This window comes from Eulemur rufifrons, chromosome 15, assembly GCF_041146395.1.
Source record: "Eulemur rufifrons isolate Redbay chromosome 15, OSU_ERuf_1, whole genome shotgun sequence".
NCBI lineage: Eukaryota > Metazoa > Chordata > Mammalia > Primates > Lemuridae > Eulemur > Eulemur rufifrons.
Window position 1 is genome coordinate 94,175,931 of NC_090997.1, and position 23,282 is coordinate 94,199,212.

Sequence of the window (23,282 nt, forward strand, 5' to 3'; positions counted from 1 at the left end):
AAAGTTTGGGTTGTTGCCTGGTGGGTCGGCTTGGGGTTTCTGGGGTTTTTTTGTTTGTTTTTATTATTATTTTTAATCAACACATAATAATTATATATATTTATGGGGTACAATGTGATATTTCAATACATGTATACAATGTGTAATGATCAAATCAGGGTAATTTGTATTGAGAACATTCAAAGTCCTTTCTCCTAGCTATTTGAAAGGATAAAATAAATTGTTAATTATAGTCACCCTATTGTTTAGATTTTTTATCACTAATTTCTAACAACTGTTTTCATTGCTTTTCATAATTTATCTGGAGGACAGACCCCTGTTCTCTTCTCCATTTTGGAGACTGGGGAAAACCAAGACCTTTACCTAAGAGTAATTGCATCTGTAGTAACAATCAGAGTAGCTACTAAAGGATGCATGGTCTCTTTCTTACTCAGCAGCTGGGGAGAAAATGTCCCCAATGCCATTCTGCACTAAAATTCCCTCGCTTCAATTTTAATAAATCCACATCATGAAGAGAAGGAACAATTACTAACACATCATGTAAAACATGGAGCACTGGTCCACTTCCATACAGGTCTCCTGTTACCCTGTTCTGGGAGTCTCTGTGGTCCCTAAGTATGAAAATGGATACAAGCAGTGAAACAGAGAGTAGAAAGTAAAACAAGTTTAATCAGAATTGATGCTTTAACTCATTAAGGTAAATAATGACTTCCTAGAAGTCTTTCATCAACGCTTGAATAGGAAAAATACATGAAAATAATGTTCCCCCTCAAGAGAAAAAAAAAAAAAATCAAAGGGCAAGAGAGATTGTTGGTTTTGATTTGGAAACCAAAGAATCCTAAATCCTTAAACTCTTAACCCAGCACTTTCTTTTGGTTTTGGGGAAAATCTAGTCTCCATTAAGTGATGCTTTTAATCGACAGGAGTGAGTTCATTTGTCTGGATGAAAACTGGATTAGTTAGTTATGAGAAACAAGAAATGAGCAGTACACACACGCATGTATGAGCACACACAACACAAAACCCACTCAAATTGCCATGCATTTTGGCCTATTTAACTACATTAAAATCAGGGACATATTCAGCTTTAAGGAATTGTCGCCCAGCTTCTGCTCTGACTTTGCTTTCTCTACCTGTCACATCTGCCACCAAGTTTCCGACCATGGTCAGGTAACCAGCTTAAAGCCACCAGATATAAAACTTATAGCCTGAAAGCACAGATTCCAGAGGGCCGATGACACTAGCACTTGCCTAGTTGCCTGGCTCCCTTCCCAGTGCCCAGGACTCAGCCTTGACTGTTGGCAGAGGCCTTTGGGAAGCCTTACCAGACCTGGCCAAGGCTGGCCAGGACCCCTGAGGGCTCATCCCCAGTGCAGTGCTGGCCCTGCTACATTGTAAATGCCCATCTAACCGTTGTCTTGCCCCCAGCCCACACCCTCTGTGGGGCAGCACCGTGTCTTGTTCACCGCCGTACCCACAGCACCTAACACAGCACTCAGAAGGAACAAGTGAATGAATGGATGGATGGCTGAGTGGATAAGGTGAACTATTCCTTTTTCACTTCCCTGGAGAAGATGCCGTGAGAAAGAGGAGGGCAAAGGACACAGGAGAGATGGGAAAACAAAGAAAGTGACAGTAATTTGCTGCCTCTGGGAAACCATCACTAGTGGTCTGGATGGACCAGAATTCCCCTGGTCAGCTTCAAGGGGACACTCGATGGGTATTTTATTTAAACATTTTAAAAATCTAGAAGGAAAAAAAAAATGAAGAGGGAAAGATCATCCAATGTGGGAATCTCACTCTAAAAGAGCCAAGCAGGTAGGTCTAATAATTCAGCCTGTTCCTCTGCTCCATGGTGTGTGCGATGATTTACTACGTCCATAAAGGAAATTGCAGGACTCCAAGCTGAGCGATGCTCCGGAGGCCCTGCGGCCGGGACGGAGCAGACACAGAGCTGTGCTTGAGGCTGTGGCTCCAAGGGAGTGGGGGGCTCCCAGCACCCTGCGTCCACGGGTGTTCAAAACAAGAGAGGGGTAACGGCAGCTCTGTCCCAGGCTGATTAACACAACAGAATGCAGAGTCAGCCGGGGCGGGGGCTACTGATCAGGCTGCGGATTTACTGTCCCAGGTTTGCTTCATTCCAATTTAAGGAGGCTGTAATATGCAATATGGCCCGTAGCAATTTCATAGTTAGTAAAAATCACAAGAACACTTAAAATAGAAAAATATATGTTCAGGCTTCAACATACAAGGAAAATAACTGTATAAAATAGAGTAAAAGTGTTTCAGAAGAATATTAGCACACTATATTGATTTAAGAAACAAGAAACCAGATATACGGCATATCCAAGAAGGAAAATGGAAATCTTGAAGGAATAAGAAGCTTCAGTTTAGAGAAGAAATGACCTTTTACTAAGAAGTCCCTAGGAGTGCTACTTAAAGTTTACCATCAAACTTGAACCAAATGTACAGTGTCAGTTAGTGAATCCTAAATCAGATTTTCAGCATGTTATCTAGGACACAGATAGACTCCTGGATTCCAGAGCTACACTATTCTTAAACTATGATGAGTTACTTTGTAGAAAGCAGAGATTCCGGACTTTTGGATTTATGGACCAAGAAAAAAATTTAATGGGACCAAAATAGGATTGTCAGCTTTCCCCACCCTACCCTGCTTGGTTAAGTAAAAACATAGAAAACAAGGAGGTGTAGGAGGAAGAAAGGGCAGGAAGAGAAGAGAACTACTATCTACCATAGCCATGATTTTGAGAAAAGAATGGACAGTCTAACATCAAAAAGCTAAGAACATAATCTCCAAATTAAAAAGATGTGAATTTGGCCAGGCTCAGTGGCTCACACCCGTGATCCTAGCATTTAGGGAGGCTGAAGTGGGAGGATCACTTGAGGCCAGGAGATGGAGACCAGCCTGAGTAAGAGTGAGACCCCATCTCTACAAAATATTTAAAAATTAGAAATTAGCTGGGCATGGTGGCACATGCCTGTAGTCCCAGCTACCTGAGAGGCTGAGGCAGGAAGATCACTTGAGCCCAGGAGTTGTAGGTTGCAGTGAGCTTTGATCGTGCCACTGCACTCCAGCCTGGACAACGGAGCGAGATGCTGTCTCTAAAAAAACAAACCAAAAAATGACATGAATTTATATTTAAGGAAAAAGTCACTCATTGTTATTTTCTCACTGACAGGCTTTGGGGAGCCAGTGGGTGGAATAGTGGAGAAGAAGCCCGGCTGTGCACAGGCTCACACACCAGCTCTGCCGCCCACTAGCTGACCAGGGCAGGTTACTCCCAGTCCCTGAGACTTAGCTGTCTCTTCCGTGAGACAGGGATGCCTACTTTAAGGGTAACTGTGAGAAGGAAACGACACAGATACATTAGGGCGTAATAAATGGTAGCTGCTTTCTTCTTGTGAGGATCTTGGGCCCTCTTTTATCTCCAAGACTAAGTGTGAGCGAGTGTGTGGGGGTGTCTTGGGGCCGCGGGGAGAGAGAAAGCCTCGCTCTCAGCACTCCCACACCCCAAAGTGAAGGCTGCCCCTCAGTTTTGTGGAATCTTGTCCCCTTCCTCCTTGCTAGGGAGTCTCCTTTAAACCTGATCTCACCTGACTAAAGATGATACCTGAAGAGACCAGTTAAGGTGGGGGGAGGAGCCCTGGGTCCTCCCATCCTGAATTCTCCTTGGCCCATGCTGGAAGCCCCATAAAACTGCTAGGAAAACCATCATTTCGATTTAGAATGAAATTGGGAGGGGTTGGGGAACTTGTGCTGGGCTTCTTTTCAGAACAGCAAAGATACAGATGAGCACAGATTTACGAGATGTTCTTTTCCAGTTTTGGTAACATTCCAAAGCAGGGGGAGCAAAGGTGCAGGAAGCTTTTCTTTAGTGGGCATAGACTATTTGCCCAAAGAAAGAAGCCAGCTCCCACCAGGCAAGCCAAGGTATGCCCGTCCCCAGGGCCTTGCGTGAAATGGAGACTGGGCTCCTGGCGGCCCTGAAAGGCACCTGGTCTCCTCCGTCCCTGACATGCTCCTCAAGGCTGGCGAGGATGAGGTTGGCCTCTCCCCTCCCCTTGATGCTCTCTGCTTTCTCACCGCTCTCTCCTCGGCACATCCGCCCCTCGTCGAGTTGAGCAGCAGCAGCAGCAGTAAAGTCTGCCTACTTCTCTGAATGGGAGGTTCCCCCACCCACAGGTCCCAGTCACTGCCAGCAACAGGCCCTCTAAGCAGTCATGACCTTGGAGTCCTTGTGGTGTGGACGGAGGAGAGTGGGAGGTGTGAAAAATCCAAGTGAAACCCTGACGATTTCCCTTCAAAGAAAGTAGGCTGGCGCCCAGGGGAGGGCGAAAGAAAAGAATGCTACGTTTGCAAATTCTGAAATGAATGACTAAGCTTCAGCCTACAGCCCCTGAGAGCCTGCAAGTCACATTTCTTACAGAACTCCCAACACCAAAACCAAACACAGGACATAAATTCATTAATGTAATTAAATAAAAAAGGAAGAAAGGAAAAGAAGGTACCTGTAGAGCTTTTTAAGAACTTGAAGTGTCACATACCCATGCATGAGTTGAAGTTGTCTTTCAAGGCTATTACAGTTTGGTAAGTGCTGGCGAACCCAGCTAACTGTTAATCAGTGTCTTTGTTAGAATTTTGTTAAACTAAAGATAAACATGGTATGTTAATTAGCTACTGAGGTGATACCCTAACTCGTCTTCGAAAAAAAAGGTTAACTGAAATTGGGGTTACTGGGAATCATCTAGAATTTTAGTGGACATTATTTGTTAAAAAAATCGTCACGGATTTGTGTGTAGAGGGAAGTGGTGGGTGGATGTAGAAGTGGTGAGGGAAGCATAAAATCAATAATTTGATAGCAGAGTCTCTGCAGAAGTTAAAAAAAAAAAAAAACAACTTTCCAAGCTATACGCAGAACAAGCCTAAGCAATCATGCTGGTCACATGGCAAGTAAATACCTGTGTATTTTGACTTCAGTAAATACAGAATTACTGTCTAGTGGAGGGAACAAAGTACACTTCTGAAGGGCCCTGTGCCTTTGATAACCAGAAAATTAGGTATCCTTGATAGTTCACAGCAATGTATGAAGCTGAAAAACACTATTTCTTTCATCTAATTTTTTTCAGGTCAGCTCAGTCAACCTTTTCATGTATTTTTTGAGCAATTCTTGGAAAGAGCTCAACATTCCAGTAATGTAACTAACTGCCATGGGGCCAGTGTGCAGACCTGGGGCCCTGATGCGAGTAATCTGAAACAAACCCACCACTACCCAGAACTCAGGAAGCCTAAGTCTCAGCCTGAAAAATGACCTGAAGTTATACATTTCTCCCCCTTGAGTAACAGCGAAATCAGTTACTCAATGGCCAAGCATTTCATGTGTGTGCGTGTCTGTGCGTGTGCGTCAGCACATGCTTCTTATAATTTTTAAATAACATATTAGAAAGACATCCTCAAGCAAGATCTACGTGTTTTGTTGGGCTTTATCTATCGATTGTGGTTGCTAAGAGATTTGAAAGGAAGTTGAACATTAACTCTACAGATACCAGGTTGGATATATCTCCGTTAGCTGTGGAATAATTATGGTCAAAGGGGTCAAATAAAACCACATGTTACTAATCACACTTATCATTTAAAGAAAAGGTGACCTGCAAAGGAAAGCTTCCGGGACTGAAGTTGAGATCACACTTCAGTGGAAATTATTTGAATTCTAAGCCAACATAGGAAAAAGGAATCTGTTCTGAAGTTTATTGAATCATCTTGGAGAAAGTGTCAATGACCATATGCTTGAAAATGCTGCATGGACGACAAAGGTTTCCTGTTGTCGCTGGGCAGGCCCAGTGTAGTTACCGATGGTGGACGCCAGCCGTCTATGTACTCCATGTATAAAACATCAAGGTCAGACTGGTGCCCTGAGTAGAGATGGTGCTTTCCAGTGTTCGAGGGCCTAAAGCATGGCGGGGTGGGTCTGTGGCATTTTACCTCCATGCTTAAGACAGTCTGCTCTAGTCCCATCTCCCCACACGTGCCCCACCCAACACCTCCCGTCCCCACAGCCTGCACCTTCAGGGAGGGGGAATTCTCATCACACATTGAACTCTCAATGAAGCATAAGGAAATGACCAGGCTTAAGGACTCCCCCAGAGACACGGCTTCTCCTGTCCTTCCATCTACTGCTGTGTCAACTCATATCTGCCAAAGGGTGGCACCGAAAATAAGAGAAGGGACACCCAAGGCAGATTCTCAATTAGTATAGAAGGACCCATCCCTAAGATTGTAAGAACTAAGCATGTTACAGTGAAACTTCAAGTGAGATCTTAGGATTTCTGGTGGCTATATACATACTCAGCTATGTGCTATTTAACTGACAATCTCAATTATCGGGGTGCCTTTGTCCATCTTCAGTTCAGGGGTTACAAATAATAAATTTCTATTGATTTAAAATGATCAAGGAAAGAGGCATTCTAGCTAGTTGTCTAGTAATATTGTCCTCAGAGTTTATATTCATGTCTGGTTCCCCCAAATACCCTGTGAGCTCCTGCAGGGATCACTCCTTGCTCTTCCCAGTGGCTACGTGGTGCCTCATGTTAGGAGATGTTAAAGAAATGTATATTAAATGAATAAATTAAATTTTTTCACATTCTGCAGAAATACAATTCCTGTTAAAATTTTTCAAAATATTATTTCACCTTGGCTTATTCAAATTATTTCAAGATATTACAGTATCTCTGCATAGTGAATCACACACAGAAAAGCACCTATTTTATGCCAGTTATTTGTGTTAAAGGCTGACATGCTCCTACAAAGCAACAAGAGACTTCTAAGAGCCCTGAGTCTAAACGTGCCAATAACTAGCATTCTACAATGATTGCAAGGTGCACGTTCTAGTCACGTCTTCACAGCAATTCAGAGGGGAAGACATTGCCTGCATTTCACACACGTGGCCACCTAGGCTCAAGCGGTGAAGTCACCTGAACCGACATTGCTTAGAAAGAAGCAGAGCTGGGATTCAAAACCAGGTCTTCTGATTCTAAATCCCATAAGCTGCAATTCCTTCTAACTTAACATCCTGAGTACAGAAGACACTGAGTAGTAGAGTAAGGCAGTTAACTAGAATCAGTGCTCACTTCCAAGCCTGTTGTGAAACTGCTTGTTACCAGTCAGTCCCACATATGCATGTGTACACCCGCCATCCGCCTCCTCCTGCCCTCCCCTTCTGTCCCCCTGTCCTCTCCCCTCCCTGCCCCATCTGCACTCTTCTCTTACACACACCAATAGATTGCAGAGGGGGGAGCTTTTTATCTCAGCCTAACAGTTAGCAGCTATTCAGACTCCCAATGAATGGAAAGCAACATTTAAACAGTCATTTTGAAGTGTTGTCACTGAATTTGCAATGATTTTTTTGAAAATAGTGTTGATTATCTGAAAGTACACTTGAGAAAGTGACTTTTATATCATTTTATAGGCTGACGTGGGTTAGGGACAATGTCCCTGAGTCAGGTCCACATTTGTCCACCAAGACACAGAAATTGAGGGAGGCAAGAATGAGTTCGAGCCTAGGGTCTTTGGAGTCCTTGCCCTGGAGGGCATGTCTTTGAGTTTCTCCGTCACCTGGGAATTCTATTTTGAGTGTGAGTCAAATTTCTCTGAACATATGCACCTGGCCCTGAAAAGTTTGGTGCTGTGTTACATTAAAAAAAAATGCTTATTATTATTGTTCTTCTCAGATTTGTCCCCAAGGGAGAGAAACAATGATTCCTGAGCCAAATGTATCTTCAATTGAAAGAGAGAAAATTCAAGCCACTTGGGGGAGAAATCTTGTTCTTGTCCAAGGAACAGGCAGTGGCTTCAAAAAACAAGATGCTGCAAAGCTTACATCACGGATCCACTCTAAGTTACCATTAATCTAATTTTACCTGTTCTGCATTTTATACATTTGGTGATACATTCGTGTTTAAGTGATCCTCAAAAACCACTAACCCATAGCAACCATGATGCTTAGAAAGAGGTGAGGACCTGGGAAAGGGTTCTCTCTAGTTCTATTTGACGAAAATGTCTTTGGAAAGAAAGTCTGACCCAGGCCTCCTGGGTTCCTGTGTGAGACCCAGTAATCCATGTTAGGTGGAGAGACAGAATACATCAGGAAAGCAAAAGATCCAATAGTCTCTGATCCTGAAGAACTAACAATCTAATTGCAAAGGCAAGATCTAAACAGAAGAAAAATCAAATAGCAACAAAAGGGGCAAATGACAAGGAAGCCAACAAAATGAAAAATGACTCAGGGTGCTACCCAGAACAACATCCACAAGTTTTAGGAGGGAAAAAAGATCATAGTATCCTACAAAAAAATTTGTGGCAACATTAGGGGTTTTTAACAGTAACCACACAGTTCACCCCTGTTTAGAAAGAGTATAGATTTCTGCTAAAGGGTCGTAAGGGCTACAGGTATCGTTGCCATGTGGTGAGAGCAGACTTTCACGTGTTCAATCCATGCAGCCACGCCTGCTGCTCAAGATACCCGGAGGGATAAGGCAGAAAGGGAAGGTCAAGGGAGCCTAAGTGCAGCCATTTTGACCGATACCAGCCCCTGAAAACCCTGAGTAAGGCAGTCGCCAGCAAGTCGCGCCCCGGGACCACCTGGGGATGGATGAATTACTAAGCCGGTGCCTTACAAACTGTCTGTGCTTACTTTCCTACTACAGCAGTTTATGATTAACCTTTATGGCCTGCCCTCTGGACAATGCTGGTCACGTACGGGGATTCTGAACATTTAAAGACATTACCATTGCCAGTAAGGTGTCCCCCTCCTGCTCGGGAAAGGACCCCTACTCCGTCTGTGGAGTAGGATCTGTCATCTGCCTCCGTCTCAATAAAACCTTCCTGTAGCTAGTTGGCTCACTCTCAAATTCATTCCTGCACAAAGCCAAGGTCACACTTGGCGAGTGTGGGGGGCTTATCTCCCTTCACTGGGGCACCCCCTGCCTCGTAATATTGCTACTAGCCGTGGAAATTGTTAAATTCATTACCTGATCCTCCTTAATTCCAAGCCAGAGTCCCAATAAGACAAAAACTTTTCTGTCATTTTTATTTTAGTACATTTGTTCTTCTTTATATGTCATGAAAGAAAGAAGCAAAAGTTCCTCCTGTGTCCTGTTTTCGTGACAGGAGGTAAAATAGCCAGTTTCCACATGTCGGTGGCTCTGCAGCGCGCCATATGGCTGCTGTGCGGGCGGACGGGGGAGGAGGAGGGGAAGCCGGAGCCTCCTTGCAGCTGGGAGGGCCTCAGCCCGCAGCGCTGTGGCTCCGGCCTCGAGGACTGGGGGTCCCCACCCTGCGTTCCTCTCCCAGGCCATCCCAAGCCTCCTGTCGTGTAAAGGAGAGGAATGTGTTTACTTTTAAGACTGGATCCTTAAGCCCAAAACATAATTGGCTGCCCTCTATAAAGCAGAATTTGGGCCAAACAGGGCCTATCCTGAGAGAATGCAAAGACTTTTAATAACTAAAAGCCATGTGCAGTTGGTCGTGAATGATAGTATACTGGGGTGTTTTCAAATAATTTAAAGACCTTTTGCTGTTAGGAGACTGGCTACCTTGGCTATTTATTAGCTCCAATTGCAAGTAGAAACTACTCTTTTTTTAAAAAAATGCAGCTGTCTGTAGTCCAAAACCATGGAAACCAGCTCTCTCTGCAAACAATGAGCCTGCTTCCAGCCAAGACAGCTAGAGATTCTCAGTTCTCATGATTTTCTTCCAAATCCCAAACAGCAAATGCCTTTAAAATGCACAAAAGAGCGAGGAGCCTACTGAATTGGCAGTCATTCCTGCTCCTTTTTAGTAAACGTCTGTGTAAAGGAAGGAAAGGCATAAAAAGATCTGTGTTTTGCTACTTCAGGGTTTCCAAGACAAGATGGCCTTAGGACAAGTCCCTCAGCACAGAGAGCGGCTTGGAAATGCAGGGAGACTGCTTTTGCATTTTCATGGCCAAGGTATGTTTTCCTTCTCGGCAAAGGCCTTGTTCCAGGGGGAAACTGAAATGTCCTAGTTCCAGAAGGAACCCCATAGAAACCACACAGCTTCTCAACATGGCTACAGTCAGCACATAGTTTCCTGGTTATGAACCTCCCTCCCCGCTCATTCTCCAATCCCAGATAATCTGCAGTCTGCTTTCCAAACACTCTTGCAACACAGCGATAGCCCACATAAACCGGAATTTTAAATACGCACCGAAATGCAGGTAATGCTACCAGAGCCGGCCTATGAGGCCCGCCTGTTCACCCAGAAGCTGACCCAAGCCAAACTGTGAGACAGCTAAGGCCTGTCACTGGAAGAGGCTTTCCTCTGCCCACCTCAGCAGCCTGCCCCCCATCCATAGACCCAAGGCAGTGTCCTCATGGGCCAGGACCCTCTGTTCACACGGGACAGCTGGCTGGAGCTCATGGCTGCATCAGCACAGCCCAGGATGGTTTGTTGTCTCCTCCTGAGAACTTCTCCTCTGCCCCAGAATAGGCCAGGTTACCCCTCGGTGTTCCCCTGTCCCTGCACGTCCCTCCCACTCCAGCTCCTCCACCGGACAGAGCTCCGTTCTGTTCACAGCTGGGTCCCCAGTCCTTAGCTCAGTGCCGGGCACTGTGCAGAAGCTCACTAGACGTTTCCTGAAAGCTGTGGGGAAGAGGATGTTGGACAAACCCATGCTGACTGTCCATTCATTAGAATGAATCTCTGCTGGTGGAAGTTCAGTGAAAGAAGTATCTGAAATAAAGAGAGATTTGGAGCACAGGGCAACTTCTGAAAATCCATCAAATAGGCTACCACCTACGGGTCAGGCCTGCCCTGTGCATAGTCTGTGACCTCTATTGTGTCTTGGAGTTCTCTGAGAGTGTGATTAAATCTACAGACCCCTTACCAGAAAAAAAAATGCACATGCACGTGCACACAGGCACACGCATGCACGTGTGCATACGCATGCACACACAGATACAGGCCGTGTCGTCTTAGCAGTTTCAAGGGGATTAAAGGATCCACTGAAGCACATTCCTGGGGCCTCAGGCTAAGAACGTCTGTTCCATTTTAAAGTTTGATCCTTCCCCCCAATTCTGTTTTGGACTTCCACCTCCAGGAAGGCAGGAAGGAAATCTCAGTCAGCTCTGTGTGTCCACCAGCAGTGACCACACCCCTTGCACATAGTGGGGGCTCAGTGAAAAAGATGCACACATACTGAGAAAGCCATGAACGGCTGACTACTGAAATGCAGCAGAGCAAGGTCCTAAGCAGTCGCCATCAGCTTCTGTAATTTCCCTCCGCCTACCCATGGGAGCAAGCCCACGACTTGCAGAGTCGGGAATAAGGGGGGCTCCTGACACCCCTGCAAAGCGGGCAGCTCAGGGCATCTGCCCCAGACCCTCTGGCCTCAGGATGTGTCCTCTGTGGTGAGGGGGCAGGGAGCAGGACTGACCCCAGGGAATGTTTTGAAAACCTAGGGGCACATCTTTTGGTTGTCACAACAATTAGGGTGTCACCGTCAGTGTTTATTGGGTGAGACATCAGATATGTTGCCACGTGTAGGCTAATTCTGCATAGCAAAGAATTGTCCAAACTCTCACACGGCCTCCAATGTTACATTAGGTATTCACCTAGGTGAAAACATGTTTATAATTCTATAGATCCTAACCGTGTTACATATAATCACAAAGTTTTAAATGTATGCTGAATTTTCTAAGAATGCAGCTACCACGTAAGTCCATTTAAGAGTGTATGTTGTTTGGTTTGAGACTTTACCAAGAGCTGTTCTCCTTGTGAAAAAAATCACAAGACCAGTGTCTACACCTCTAATGGGATTTGAGTCACTTTCAGTGTTCTGCATGTGAGAGTTATATTCATGGTGATCCTACGTAGGCATGTGAGTTCTGACTACTTTATCATGTCTTCTAGTGAAGTTATGCCTGAGCATTTACATAATTAAATTTATAGTCTTTAAATTTATTTTTTAACATTTCTCTTTTATATTCCAGTAAGGACAGTCTATTGAATTGTAAAAATTATGTTTATAAGTAAGTTTTATTATCTAGATATTTAATTTCAAGAGAATGAAAGCAATGTTACAAAATGTTTGCTATAGAAAGAGGATGTTATGTCTGATAATGAACTATGGTAATACTATTTATATGTTAAATTGTTAAGGATTCTTTTAGCTACAAGTAACAGTATACTAAATGTGGTCCAAAAAATAAAGGTGTTGATTTTTTCACATAACCAGAAGCCCAGAGGTAGGTAGTTCCAATGTTGGTTTGGTAGCCTAGTGAGATGGAAACAACCCAGGTGACTTTCATCTTCCCACTCAGCTACCTTCGGTGTGTTGGCATTTATCTTCAGGTATGTCCCGTTAGGGTTGCAAGAAGACTGGTACAGCTCAGTGGGGGTGCAAAAGGAAGAGGCACTAGTTTTCTCTTGGATAGCTCTTTTTACCTAAGAGGAAGATTTTGTCCAGAAGCTACAAGGAAAACTTTCTGGATTAATTCACAAAAATTTAATTAGACACCAAGGCCTGCAAGGGGAGTTGCGAAAGCCAGTGTTTTCAGTATTAAGTAGAAGGGGGCTCTTCTGATGAGGATGTGGGTTGGGGCCGTGGGGAGGCTAGAGTGGAAATGGCATTTGGTTGCAATCAAAACTGCTTGCTATGATGACGTGGGACAACACAACAAAACAAAACAAAACCAACAACACAACAAATGGTAAGTTTTAGAATGATGCATGTATATGTTTATACTTCAACCAAAAGTATAGAAAGACTCACCAGTTGGGCTCTGATGGTACTGATTCTCCATACTCCTTTTTATTCCTAGCTGCCACAATTTGATTCTAACTCAAAGTAGCACGTTCTGTGTTCAAAAAAGATTCAATTCAGCTGCCTACCTCCCAGCTTTGGTGATCAACAAATCAGAAAATCTGCAATTACGCAAAACTCTTTACACATGTAAGATATTCTCGACGTGATAGTGTCATCCCAAAGAATACCTAAGAAGCATAACTGTCAGTTTATTTTAAACTACATTTCACAGCCTAAATGGGAATTAAGATGCAAAAAATAATCTGCATGAGGTTGAAATTTTGCAATGTCATTTTCAAATTCTTTTAAAATTCTAGACTACACACCTTAACTCATGCCCAGTCCCCCAGTGTTAGGGCTTGAGAAAGAAAGGTTAAAAGGAGGAGAAAGTTGTAAGGTTGGGGAGTTGAGACAGAAGAGGATTAAGCAGGAAAGAAAAAAAGAGTAGGCAATTTAAAAAAAAAAAAAAAAAACACAGAAAACCTTAAGCCCTACGTGAGGAAGAACAAAAATCCAGAATGCCATTCCTGCAGGTATTCTCCTCCTTGGCTGGGAGGGCTGAGCGGGAAGGAAAATTTCACAAGAGCCCCATGAATGGGCGGCTTGTTTCCCTCCTAGGAGGCTGACAGCTGGACACCAGTAGTCCGAATAGCAGTCCTGTTTCTCAGGCAGGCATCCAGGGCCGCCAAGTGTTACAAGCTCTTCATAGAGCCTTGGATTTTAAAGGTGAATTGAAACTATTTTAAGATCCCTCTTGGGCAGCAGACGGACAGAATGACGGATTGTTGCTCTGGGGTAGTTGTTTTCATTCCGGCCCGCTGTAGCCCTGCGCACACAGCGCGGTGGGCTCCGCAAGGGGCCGGTGTGGTTGTAGCTCTCTGCAAGGAAGACGTGTTCTATGAAATACACAAAGAAGGAAGGGTGGGAACAAATTACAGATTCTTCTAAATAAAATATAAAAATATTGACACAAGGGTATATAATAGGACTACGCAAGCCAATGTGAAATTTTCCCTTGATATTATCTTTGAGATCCAACTGGGGGAAGGGGAATGACACGTATGGGTAATTGTAGTTTCAGGAGTTTTGTTCAATAATGCAAAAACTGGGAGGTCTTTGGACTGAATCAACATCACCAAATTCTTTCGCTGAAATAATAATAATAATAATAATAGTAAATTTTAGTATAGCTCAGTAGTTAAGAGTTCCAGTCCTGGATCAGATGGCCTTGATTCAAATCCCAGCTTCACCAGTAGCTAGTAACCTTAGGCAAGTTTCTTAACCTCTTTGTATCTCAGTTGCCTCCTCTGTAAAATGGGGATAATTGTTGAGAAGATTTGATGAATGAAATCCTTAGGACAGCCCCTGGCACATAGCAGTGCTTTCTAACACCAGCTGTGGTAGTAGTTGTCACCATTAAAGGTACAATTGCAAGGTTCCATTGTAATGGCTCAAATGTACTTAGGTGTGCTCAACTTGATAAGCCGGGTAAAATTGTTTTCTTCAGAGATACGCTAGTGATAGGTTGATAAGGTTTTCCTCTCTTGAGTAGGTTAGGAAAGGGAAGGTTTGTGAAAGAACAGAGCTGTTATAAAGCATGGTTTCAGGGTTGCATAGCTCCAGGGGGCTTCTATGCCCGCCTGGTTCCAAAACAGGGAAGAGAAGGAAGTGATGAGCATGGACAGCAATTAGACAGAGGCACCAAAAGCTGGGAAGGTAGGACTGGAATGTTTTCAATCCACAGAAGTTATCTGAGCCTTTGGCTGCACAAAACGCTTTATTAAGACCTTTCTGTGCTACCAAGATGTATATGATGCTCAAGGAGTTCATTGATTCACTCATGTATTCCACAAGTCTGTGAGCATTTCCTACGAACCAAGAACTCTTCTAGGGACTGGGGTTAGAAGGGCGAATGTGACAGGGTCCTAACCTCAGGGACTCTCAAAAGACAGGGACGACGGCCAATCACGATCATTAGCGATAGATCGGGGAGCCCAGGGAACCCTGAGAAAGGGGCCAATCCCGTCACTTGACACGTGGGAAAGCAATCTCGGGTCTTGGCACTGGCAGAGGCTGCATGTGGGAGTGTTTCAAAGTGGGTGATTCCTAATTTGATGTCAGATCTAAAAGAGCAGAGTCAATTCAGTATGAGGAGCCAGGGGAGCAAGGGGTGTTTGGCAAGGCAGGGAGTAGGTTCTCACTAGTTCTCTGCTTCCAGTGTGCCCAGCGCAGTGCTAAGCACTTGACGGCAGGCTCTGCGACAATCTTCTGAAGCCAGGGTTACTGTTGTCTTTTGAAAGCTGAGAAACTAAACTCAGGGTGTTTAAGGGCTGAGCAGCGGAGCTGCTGAGGCTGGTGGCTGTGGCTCCACGCCTTGGTTTTTCCATTTCTCCACTGGGACTCAGTTCCGGGAGAGTGAATGCAACCCATCCAGGGTATTGTGGGAGAAAAACTAAGAGCACATTGTTACAATACAGTCAGAGTGATAGTCATGTTTAAATGAGATTATATTAGGGAACTGGAAATATTATGTATCCCTAGGTGTGATCTGGTCTGGATGTCAATTTGGACAAATTAAATTCATTGTGGATGGCTTGATATGCCCAAAGACAAAGTGAAAATTCTCTTGAAGAAGAGAACTGCCCAGTCAATGAGACTACTTATGACTTCTTTCTCCCTGAGATACCCATCTGGCCCAGGGACTTACACAGATGAGTTCTGGATGTTCATTAAAGCTCTGTCTCCCCGCAAAATGCAGATCGCCACCAGTTGCACCCCTTTCAACCCAGTTCATCCCGCTCTCATCTCTCTTGGCTCTTTGATTGTTTGCTACTCCATTTCTAGGACCTTCTTCACCATCACACCATCCTGGGTCAGTTAGGGTTTATCTTCAGCTCCAAGTACAAGAAACCAGACCACACAATGGCTTCCGCAAATCAGGAGGTTTAATTTTCCTTCGTGGCAGTTCCTAGCATTAGCAGAGATGTGAAAATGTTGACCTTATTGAGAAGTCAATTGCTAACTTAGATAGAAGGGTATTTAATGCTGTTTTGAGCTTCTGGGTCATTATTTACTGTCCTAGATGGGGCCGTTGAGTTTTTATGGCATGGGCAGATTGTGTCTGGTTACAGTGTGCCCCTGGCTGGCCTGGCTCCGTTCTAACCCCGCAGGGTTCAGTCTATTATTGGGCCAACCTGGAGCTTCCCTGGGAAGCGGCTCCACTTGCCAGTGGTTCAGGACATGGGCCCTGGGTTTGTTCAGAGCTGCCCTCTGTTTTGAAGAGCTTAAGTAGAGCCCTAATGCCCCTTTGATCCCAGGTTCTTCTGAAGGCACAGGGAAACTGTGACATGAGAACGGGACATTATTGAAAGCCTACTGTGTGCCAGATGCTTTGGATACATTTTCTCTTTGAAGCCACATAAGAATCTAGGAAAGGGATTCTATTAGCTTTTTAATTTGGTAAATGAGGACACAGGTTCACAAAAGATAAGTAACAAGGTGATAAGGCCAGTACAGGTCTGTCTGCTTCCAAACCCCACATTCTTCCCACACTCACTGCGCTGAGCCCTCAAAGTTCCAAGTTGTCCTAAATTCCTTAGATACTGCCATCAAGGGTGGGGCAGGGTGGAGAGGAGAGGACAGAATAGAGGCCTTATCTCAGGGCACCTGGGATCAGGCCAGAGCACCAGGGGCTGGGTGCTACTGAAAGGAATCTCCCTGGAGCCTGTTAGTGACCCAGACCAGCAGCACTGGTGGTCACAGGACAGCTGTGGCTCCCCCAGAGGGCGAGTATCCACAGTGGCAGGAACAGGGGAGTCCCAAAGCCAGTTTAGATATTCGATAAGAGCTCAGAGAAAACATACCTAGGTCTGCACTAAGGTCAGTCAGATAAGGTTAAAAATACCAAGTTGCTTTGCTCCTGGCAGGAATCACACAGCTCCTGGTGGTTGCCACAATTACATTGTGCTCAGCAAAAACTAATATTGGTAGTTATATCACTTTTTTTTCCCAAATGACTTAGGTTTTTTTGTTTGTTTGTTTGAGACAGGGTCTTGATCTGTTGCCCAGGCTAGAGTGCTGTGGTGTGATCATAGCTCAGTGCAGCCTCCAATTCCTGGGCTCAAGCCATGCTCCTGCCTCAGCCTCCTGAGTAGCTGGGACTACAGGCATGCACCACCATGCCCTGCTCATTATTTCATTTTTTGTGGAGAAGTCTTGCGGTGTTGCACAGGCTGGTCCCGGAGTCCTGGCCTCGAGTGGTCCACCCACCTTGGCCTCCCAAAGTGCTGGGATTACAGGCATGAGCGACCATGTCTGGCCAATTTAGATTTAATCATCAAAAGCAAATGAAATGGAGCATTTACAACAGAGTGGAGAATATCAGTGCCTTTTGCAAATGGCACTGGGGCACAGAGGATCTGTGGGCTGTCCCCAAGCTGACACCCACCAAGCAAAGACTCCCACAGTGGCCCTAGTGTTCTGTCCTAAGATGGGGAAGCAGGAATCTGCCGGTCCTGTGGGCTCAGGTCTCCTTGCCCATCACTCACTCCTGGCCCGAATGAGAGCCCCCATGCCCTCTTTGGTCCTCACCCTTTGTTTTATGGCTGGGGCAGTATCATTGACCCACAGAACAGGACTGCCTCGTTCACAGTGGTCTTTGCCATTTCTCAGCCAACAGCTACCAGATGCCCTGTTCTTTTATGTCCTGCCTGGTAGGCATCCTGCCACGGCCAGCCCAAGTCTCCCAGTTCTCTTGGAACTGGTTGGCCTGAAAGGGAAGCAAGCAGATGGCTTATCAGTTCCATGTCTATTTCAAAAATGACTTCATGTGGGGAACTGTAGAAAAGACGTGCTAGAAGGGAAGATGCACTCAGATGCGTTGAGCCTCTGGAAAGGGGATCAGTGAAGCCCGGGCTCTTCCCGAGGAGTCTGGAGTGGGTTATACAACTTAACTTGAGGGAATGTGGCCCAGTGTCCTGATTGCTTCCCATCCTCTTTGCTGTCATGGTGCACAGGGAATGTGACCATGTTTGAACACTGGAGAAAAGCGGTATGGCCACTCAGCCAGAGGCAACAGGCCAAGGAGCTCTGGGAGCCCCAGGCCCCCCGACTCAGCCACACTGGGAACCGGGACCAACGTGTGGGCACACCGCTGGGAAGCTGGGGCCTGGTCAACTGCGTGGTCTGATGAAAACCCAAAGGAGCCGGTCCTGCTGGCGCTCATGTGTGTGTGTTTCCCATGGGCAGCTCAGGAACCAGCACACCTACTTGGTGTCTGCAGCAGCTTCCTAAACCTTCCCTCCCTGCACCCCAAACTCACTTCAGACTAATCGCCCAGCAATACTGAACTCCTGATGATGAAGAAGGGTCATTTTGGTCATATGTTATCAATTTGATTTCTCTCAAATAGCCAAAAGATCACCAATGCACTGGAGAAAGCATATGAAGGGAGAGAATCTCTCTGATTCTGATCTCTCTGATCATTAGGACAGTTTGTACTTAATCTCTTCCTTCCATAAAGCCTCTGGAGAAACGCTGTTGTATTTTGATTGGTGACATTTCACCAAAAGGTCTCAAGACACATCTTCTAGTTTATTTTTAATAACACTCCCCTTATTGCATCTCACATCTAATGTAAAATGTTAATCAGTACATTTTCAGGTGGACATATTTTTTATAACTTATTGTACCTTTGATTAAATGTATAAGTAGATATTGCAAAGGTAGGTGATAGTCATGACTGAAATCCCTAGAACCAATACTAAAAATTACCTAACAAAAGAAAGAAGTGACATAAACTTACTTATATCTGTTTATCAAATTTAATTTAGTAAGTAGCTTGGATACGACCCAGCAATCCTACTCTTGGGTTTATATACATAATAGCAGCTTGAGCATAGATCCACCAAAAGACATATACGAGAATGTTCATAGCAGCTTTATTCATAATAGCCCCAAATTGGAAACAGGTCACAAGTTCATCGACAAGAGAATGGATAGATAACGTGTGCTATATCCATACAATGGGAGACCGTGTGGCAACACACGACTGATACAGGCAACAACACGGATGACCCTCACAGGTGTTATGTTGAACAAGAGAAGCCAGAAACAAAAGAGTACATAGTATATGATTTCATTTAGATGAAGGTCAGGAACAGGTGCCTGGAGTGGTTATCTTCAAGTGGAGAGGAAGGGATTTACTGGAAAGAGCACAAGGAACTTTCTGGAATGCTGGACAAGCTTGCTCTTGATCTGGGTGGTGATTATGTAGGTGTATACGTGTTTAAACAGGGAGCAGCACACTTCAGCTTGGTGAATTTTATGTACTTATGTATAATATATCTCAATAAAAAGTAAAAAAATATATTTGACATACATTTAGTGCATAGGAAAACTTCCCTTGTGACCTAACTTTTCTTTCTGGATTAAAAAAAAGTTAGAAGTTGGATTAGGCAAGGCCAGACCCCTCTGGGGGAGAAGCAGGGACTAAACATCACATCAGGATCAGCTGGAAAAATCACTGAATGAAACTAGTAGAACCTCCTCTGCTGACCTGGACCAGCCTGAAGCCTCAGCATCGGGCTCATTCCATCCTTTTGCCTCCACCTCCCATTTTCCTGATTTGGGGATTGTTACGGGCTGATTGTGTTCCCCCCAAATTCATATGTTGAAGTCCTAATCCCCAGTACCTCAGAAGGTGACTGTATTCGGAGATAAGGTCTCCAAGAGGTAATTAGGTAAACTGAGGTCATTAGTGTGGGCCTAACCCAATCTGACTGGTGTCCTCCTAAGAACAGGGCATAGGACACAAATAGGCACAAGAGGAAGACCAGGCGAAGACACCAGAAGAAGATAGCCATCTGCAAGCCAAGGAGGGAGGCCTCAGAAGAAACAAACCTTGCTGTCACTTTGATCTTGAACTTTTAGCCTCCAGAACTGTGAGAAAATGAACCCCGGTTGTGGAAGCCGCCCAGTCTGTGGCACTTTGTCATGGCAACCCCTGCAGAGGAACACGGGGCCTTTCTCCTGGTCGACAGCACTCGCATCCAACTCTCGCTTCCCCGAGGCTGTGGCTGCGTCACCTACGTAGCCCTAACTTTATCCTTAATCGGTGTGCAGACCTCAGCTCCAGAAGGCGTTTGGCATCCTAGAGGCAGGACATACTCCAAGAACAAACCACTTTAGACAAACACAGGAAGCCCAAGCTCCCTTTCTGAACGCGAAAAACACAAGGGCAGCGGGGCGGAGTCTAACAAACCCACAGTCGCTGGAGCAGCATCGCAGCCCCCTTCGCCTCGAGTCTCTTCTGAAGCGAAGCAATTGTTCCGCCGGATTTGGAGACTTTTTTTTTTTTTCCACATTGTCTCCTCCTCAGAGGTATTGGAGACTTTTTTTGAAAAAATTTTATTTTTAATTACTATGGGAGCATAATAGTTATATATCTTTCTAGGCTACACGTGATGTTTTCATACTGGCATACAATATGAAGTAATCAAATCAGGGCAAGTGGGGTATGCATCAACTCAGGCATTTGACATTTCTTTGTGTTAGGAACATCCCAATTTCACTCTTTTAGTTATTTTAACTTATACCCGAACATTGTTGATTATAGTCACTTTGCCATGCTATCAAATATTGTTCATTCTGTCTATCTAACTTTATTTTGCACCCATTAACCATCCCCACTTTATCCCCCACTCCCCATTCCCCTTCTTAGCTTCTGGTAGCTGTCATTCTACTCTCTGAATGGAGACTTTAAAAAAATAAATAAATAAAGAAGTGGATAATTGAGCAGATGAGGTCTAGAGCATCATGTGTTTTTTCATGTTCATATTGCTTGCTAAACCATGAGAGACTGACTTCCACTTCCCAAAAGATGGAGCAGACAGACTTTTCCCTATTGCTTCTGCTAAATACAACTAGAAACTCTGGACATTATATATCAATTAAATGTCAGGAAACCCTGAAGGTAGAAAGAAGAGAACAAACTGGCTAGAGAATTTGGAACCCAAAGTATGGCACAGTGATGAGTCCCCTGGGTTTGTTGGGGTTTTTTTTTTTTTTTTTTTTTTTGGTGTTTTTTTTTTGTTTGTTTGTTTGTTTGTTTTTTTGTTTTTTTCTTACCATATAAATCTCAGACTTGGAGCTGAAGAAGGAAACATCCGGGAAATGCCAGTGGGCACAGACAAAAGAAAGTCCCAAAGAAAGCCCACTCTCTCTAGCCAAAGGGCCAGGAAAGGGGCAGCTTAGTAAGACTGGTTATTTTAAGCAATAACAACTCTCATTCTGGAAAAACTGTGGCCCCACCTAGACAAGAAAAGGCTAAGTGGGGAGTCTAGACTTTCACCTTTACAAGCTGCAACAAGGTACCCCAACCCCACTTTCCACCCTCCATCTCACACCAGGGCTGTGTCAAAGCTGAATAGGGAGCCAGGACTTCACTCCACCGGTAGTAGGAGCACCACCCAACCACAGAATTCTTTACAAGTGTGGGCACGTTCTTTACAGGTGCCCATGGAAGGCAGATCAAGATAGAACAGATCCTGGGCCATAAAAATAAACACACACAAAATAAAACAAAAGAAGCCTCAACACATTTAAAAGAACAAATCATACAGAGTGTGTTCTCTGACCATAATGGAATCAAACTGAAAAATCAATAACAAAAAGATAAGAAAATTTCCAGACACTTCAAAACTAAACAATAGCAGACCAGTATGTCTTCTTGGTGAGTTGACACTTTGATAGTTATATAATGTCTTTATCTGTCTCTAGTAATTTTCCTTGCTTGGAAGTCTACTTTATCTTAATCTGACAATTTTATTAATGTCGCCACTCCTGCTGTCCTTTGATTAATGTTTTCTTGATATACCTTTTTCCATCTTTTTATTTCCAACCTGCTTATATCATTATATTTAAAGTGAGTTTCTTATAGATAGCATACAGTTGGGTGATGTTTTTTAATCTATAAGCTCTATAAATCCCTGTCTTTTGATTGGTATATTTATAGCATTTATAAGCACTGAATGCTTCCTACCTAAGATTAGGAAACAGGTAAGAATGTTTATATCCACTACTCCAATTCAACATAGTGATGCAAGTTCTAGCTAGTGCGATAAGGCAAGAAAAGGAAATTAGTTGGCAAGTGTTAGCCAGAGCAATAAAGCAAGAAAAGGAAATAAATACAGGTTGGAAAGGAAGAAACAAAACTGTTCATATTTGCAAATGGCATGATTATCTATTCATACATAGGGAATTCCAAGAATATACCAAAAAAACTCCTAGAGTTAGTGAGTTCAGCAAGGTCACAGGATACAGAATAAACACACAAATATCAATTGTATTTCTATATATTAGCCATGACCATACGCACACTGAAATTAAAAATATAATGCAAATTGAAACCACTATTAGCTATCACTTCACACCTCTTAGGATGGCTACTATCAAAAAGGCATGAGATAACAAGTGTTGGTGAGGGTGGGGAGAAAAGGGAACCCTTGTCCATTATCGGTAGGAACCTAGATTGGTTCAGCCATTATAGGAAACACTACAGACATGTCTCATTTTATTGTGTTTTACTTTATTGTGCTTTTCAGATTCTATGTTTTTTACAAATTGAAGGTTTGTGGCAACCCTGTGTCAAGCAAGCCTATCAGCACAATTTTTCCAATAGCATGTCTCTGTGTCACATTTTGGTTATTCTCACAAAATTTTAAGCTTTTTCATTATTATATGTATTATGATGATCTGTGGTCAGTGATCTTTGATGTTACTATTGTAATTGCATTGGAGTACCATGAACCACACCCATATGATGGCAAAGTTAGTCCATAAATACTGTGTGTGTTCTGACTATCTCACTAAGTGGTCAGTTTCCAATCTCTCCTTCTCGCCTTGGGCCCCCATATTCCCTGAGACACAACATATTAAAATTAGGCCAGTCAATAACCTACAATGGCCTTAAAGTGACAGGAAGAGTCACATGTCTCTCGCTTTAAATCAAAAGCTAGAAATGATTAGGCTTAGTGAGGAAGGCATGTCAAAAGTCCAGATAGGCTGAAAGGTAGGCCTCTTGTGCCAAATAGTTGGCCAAGCTGTGAATGCAATGGAAAAGTTCCTGAAGGAAATTAAAAGTGCTACTCCAGTCAACACACAAATAAGCCTCATTGCTGATACGGAGAAAGTTTTAGTGATCTAGATAGAAGATCAATCCAACCACAACATTCTCTCAAGCCAAAGCTCAATCCAGAGCAAGGCCTTAACTCTCTTCAATTCTACAAAGCCTGAGAGAGCTGAGGAAGCTTCAGAATAAAAGTTTGAAGCTAGATGAGGTAGGTTTATGAGGTTTAAGAAAAGAAGCTGGCCGGGCGCGGTGGCTCACGCCTGTAATCCTAGCACTCTGGGAGGCCGAGGTGGGCGGATCGTTTGAGCTCA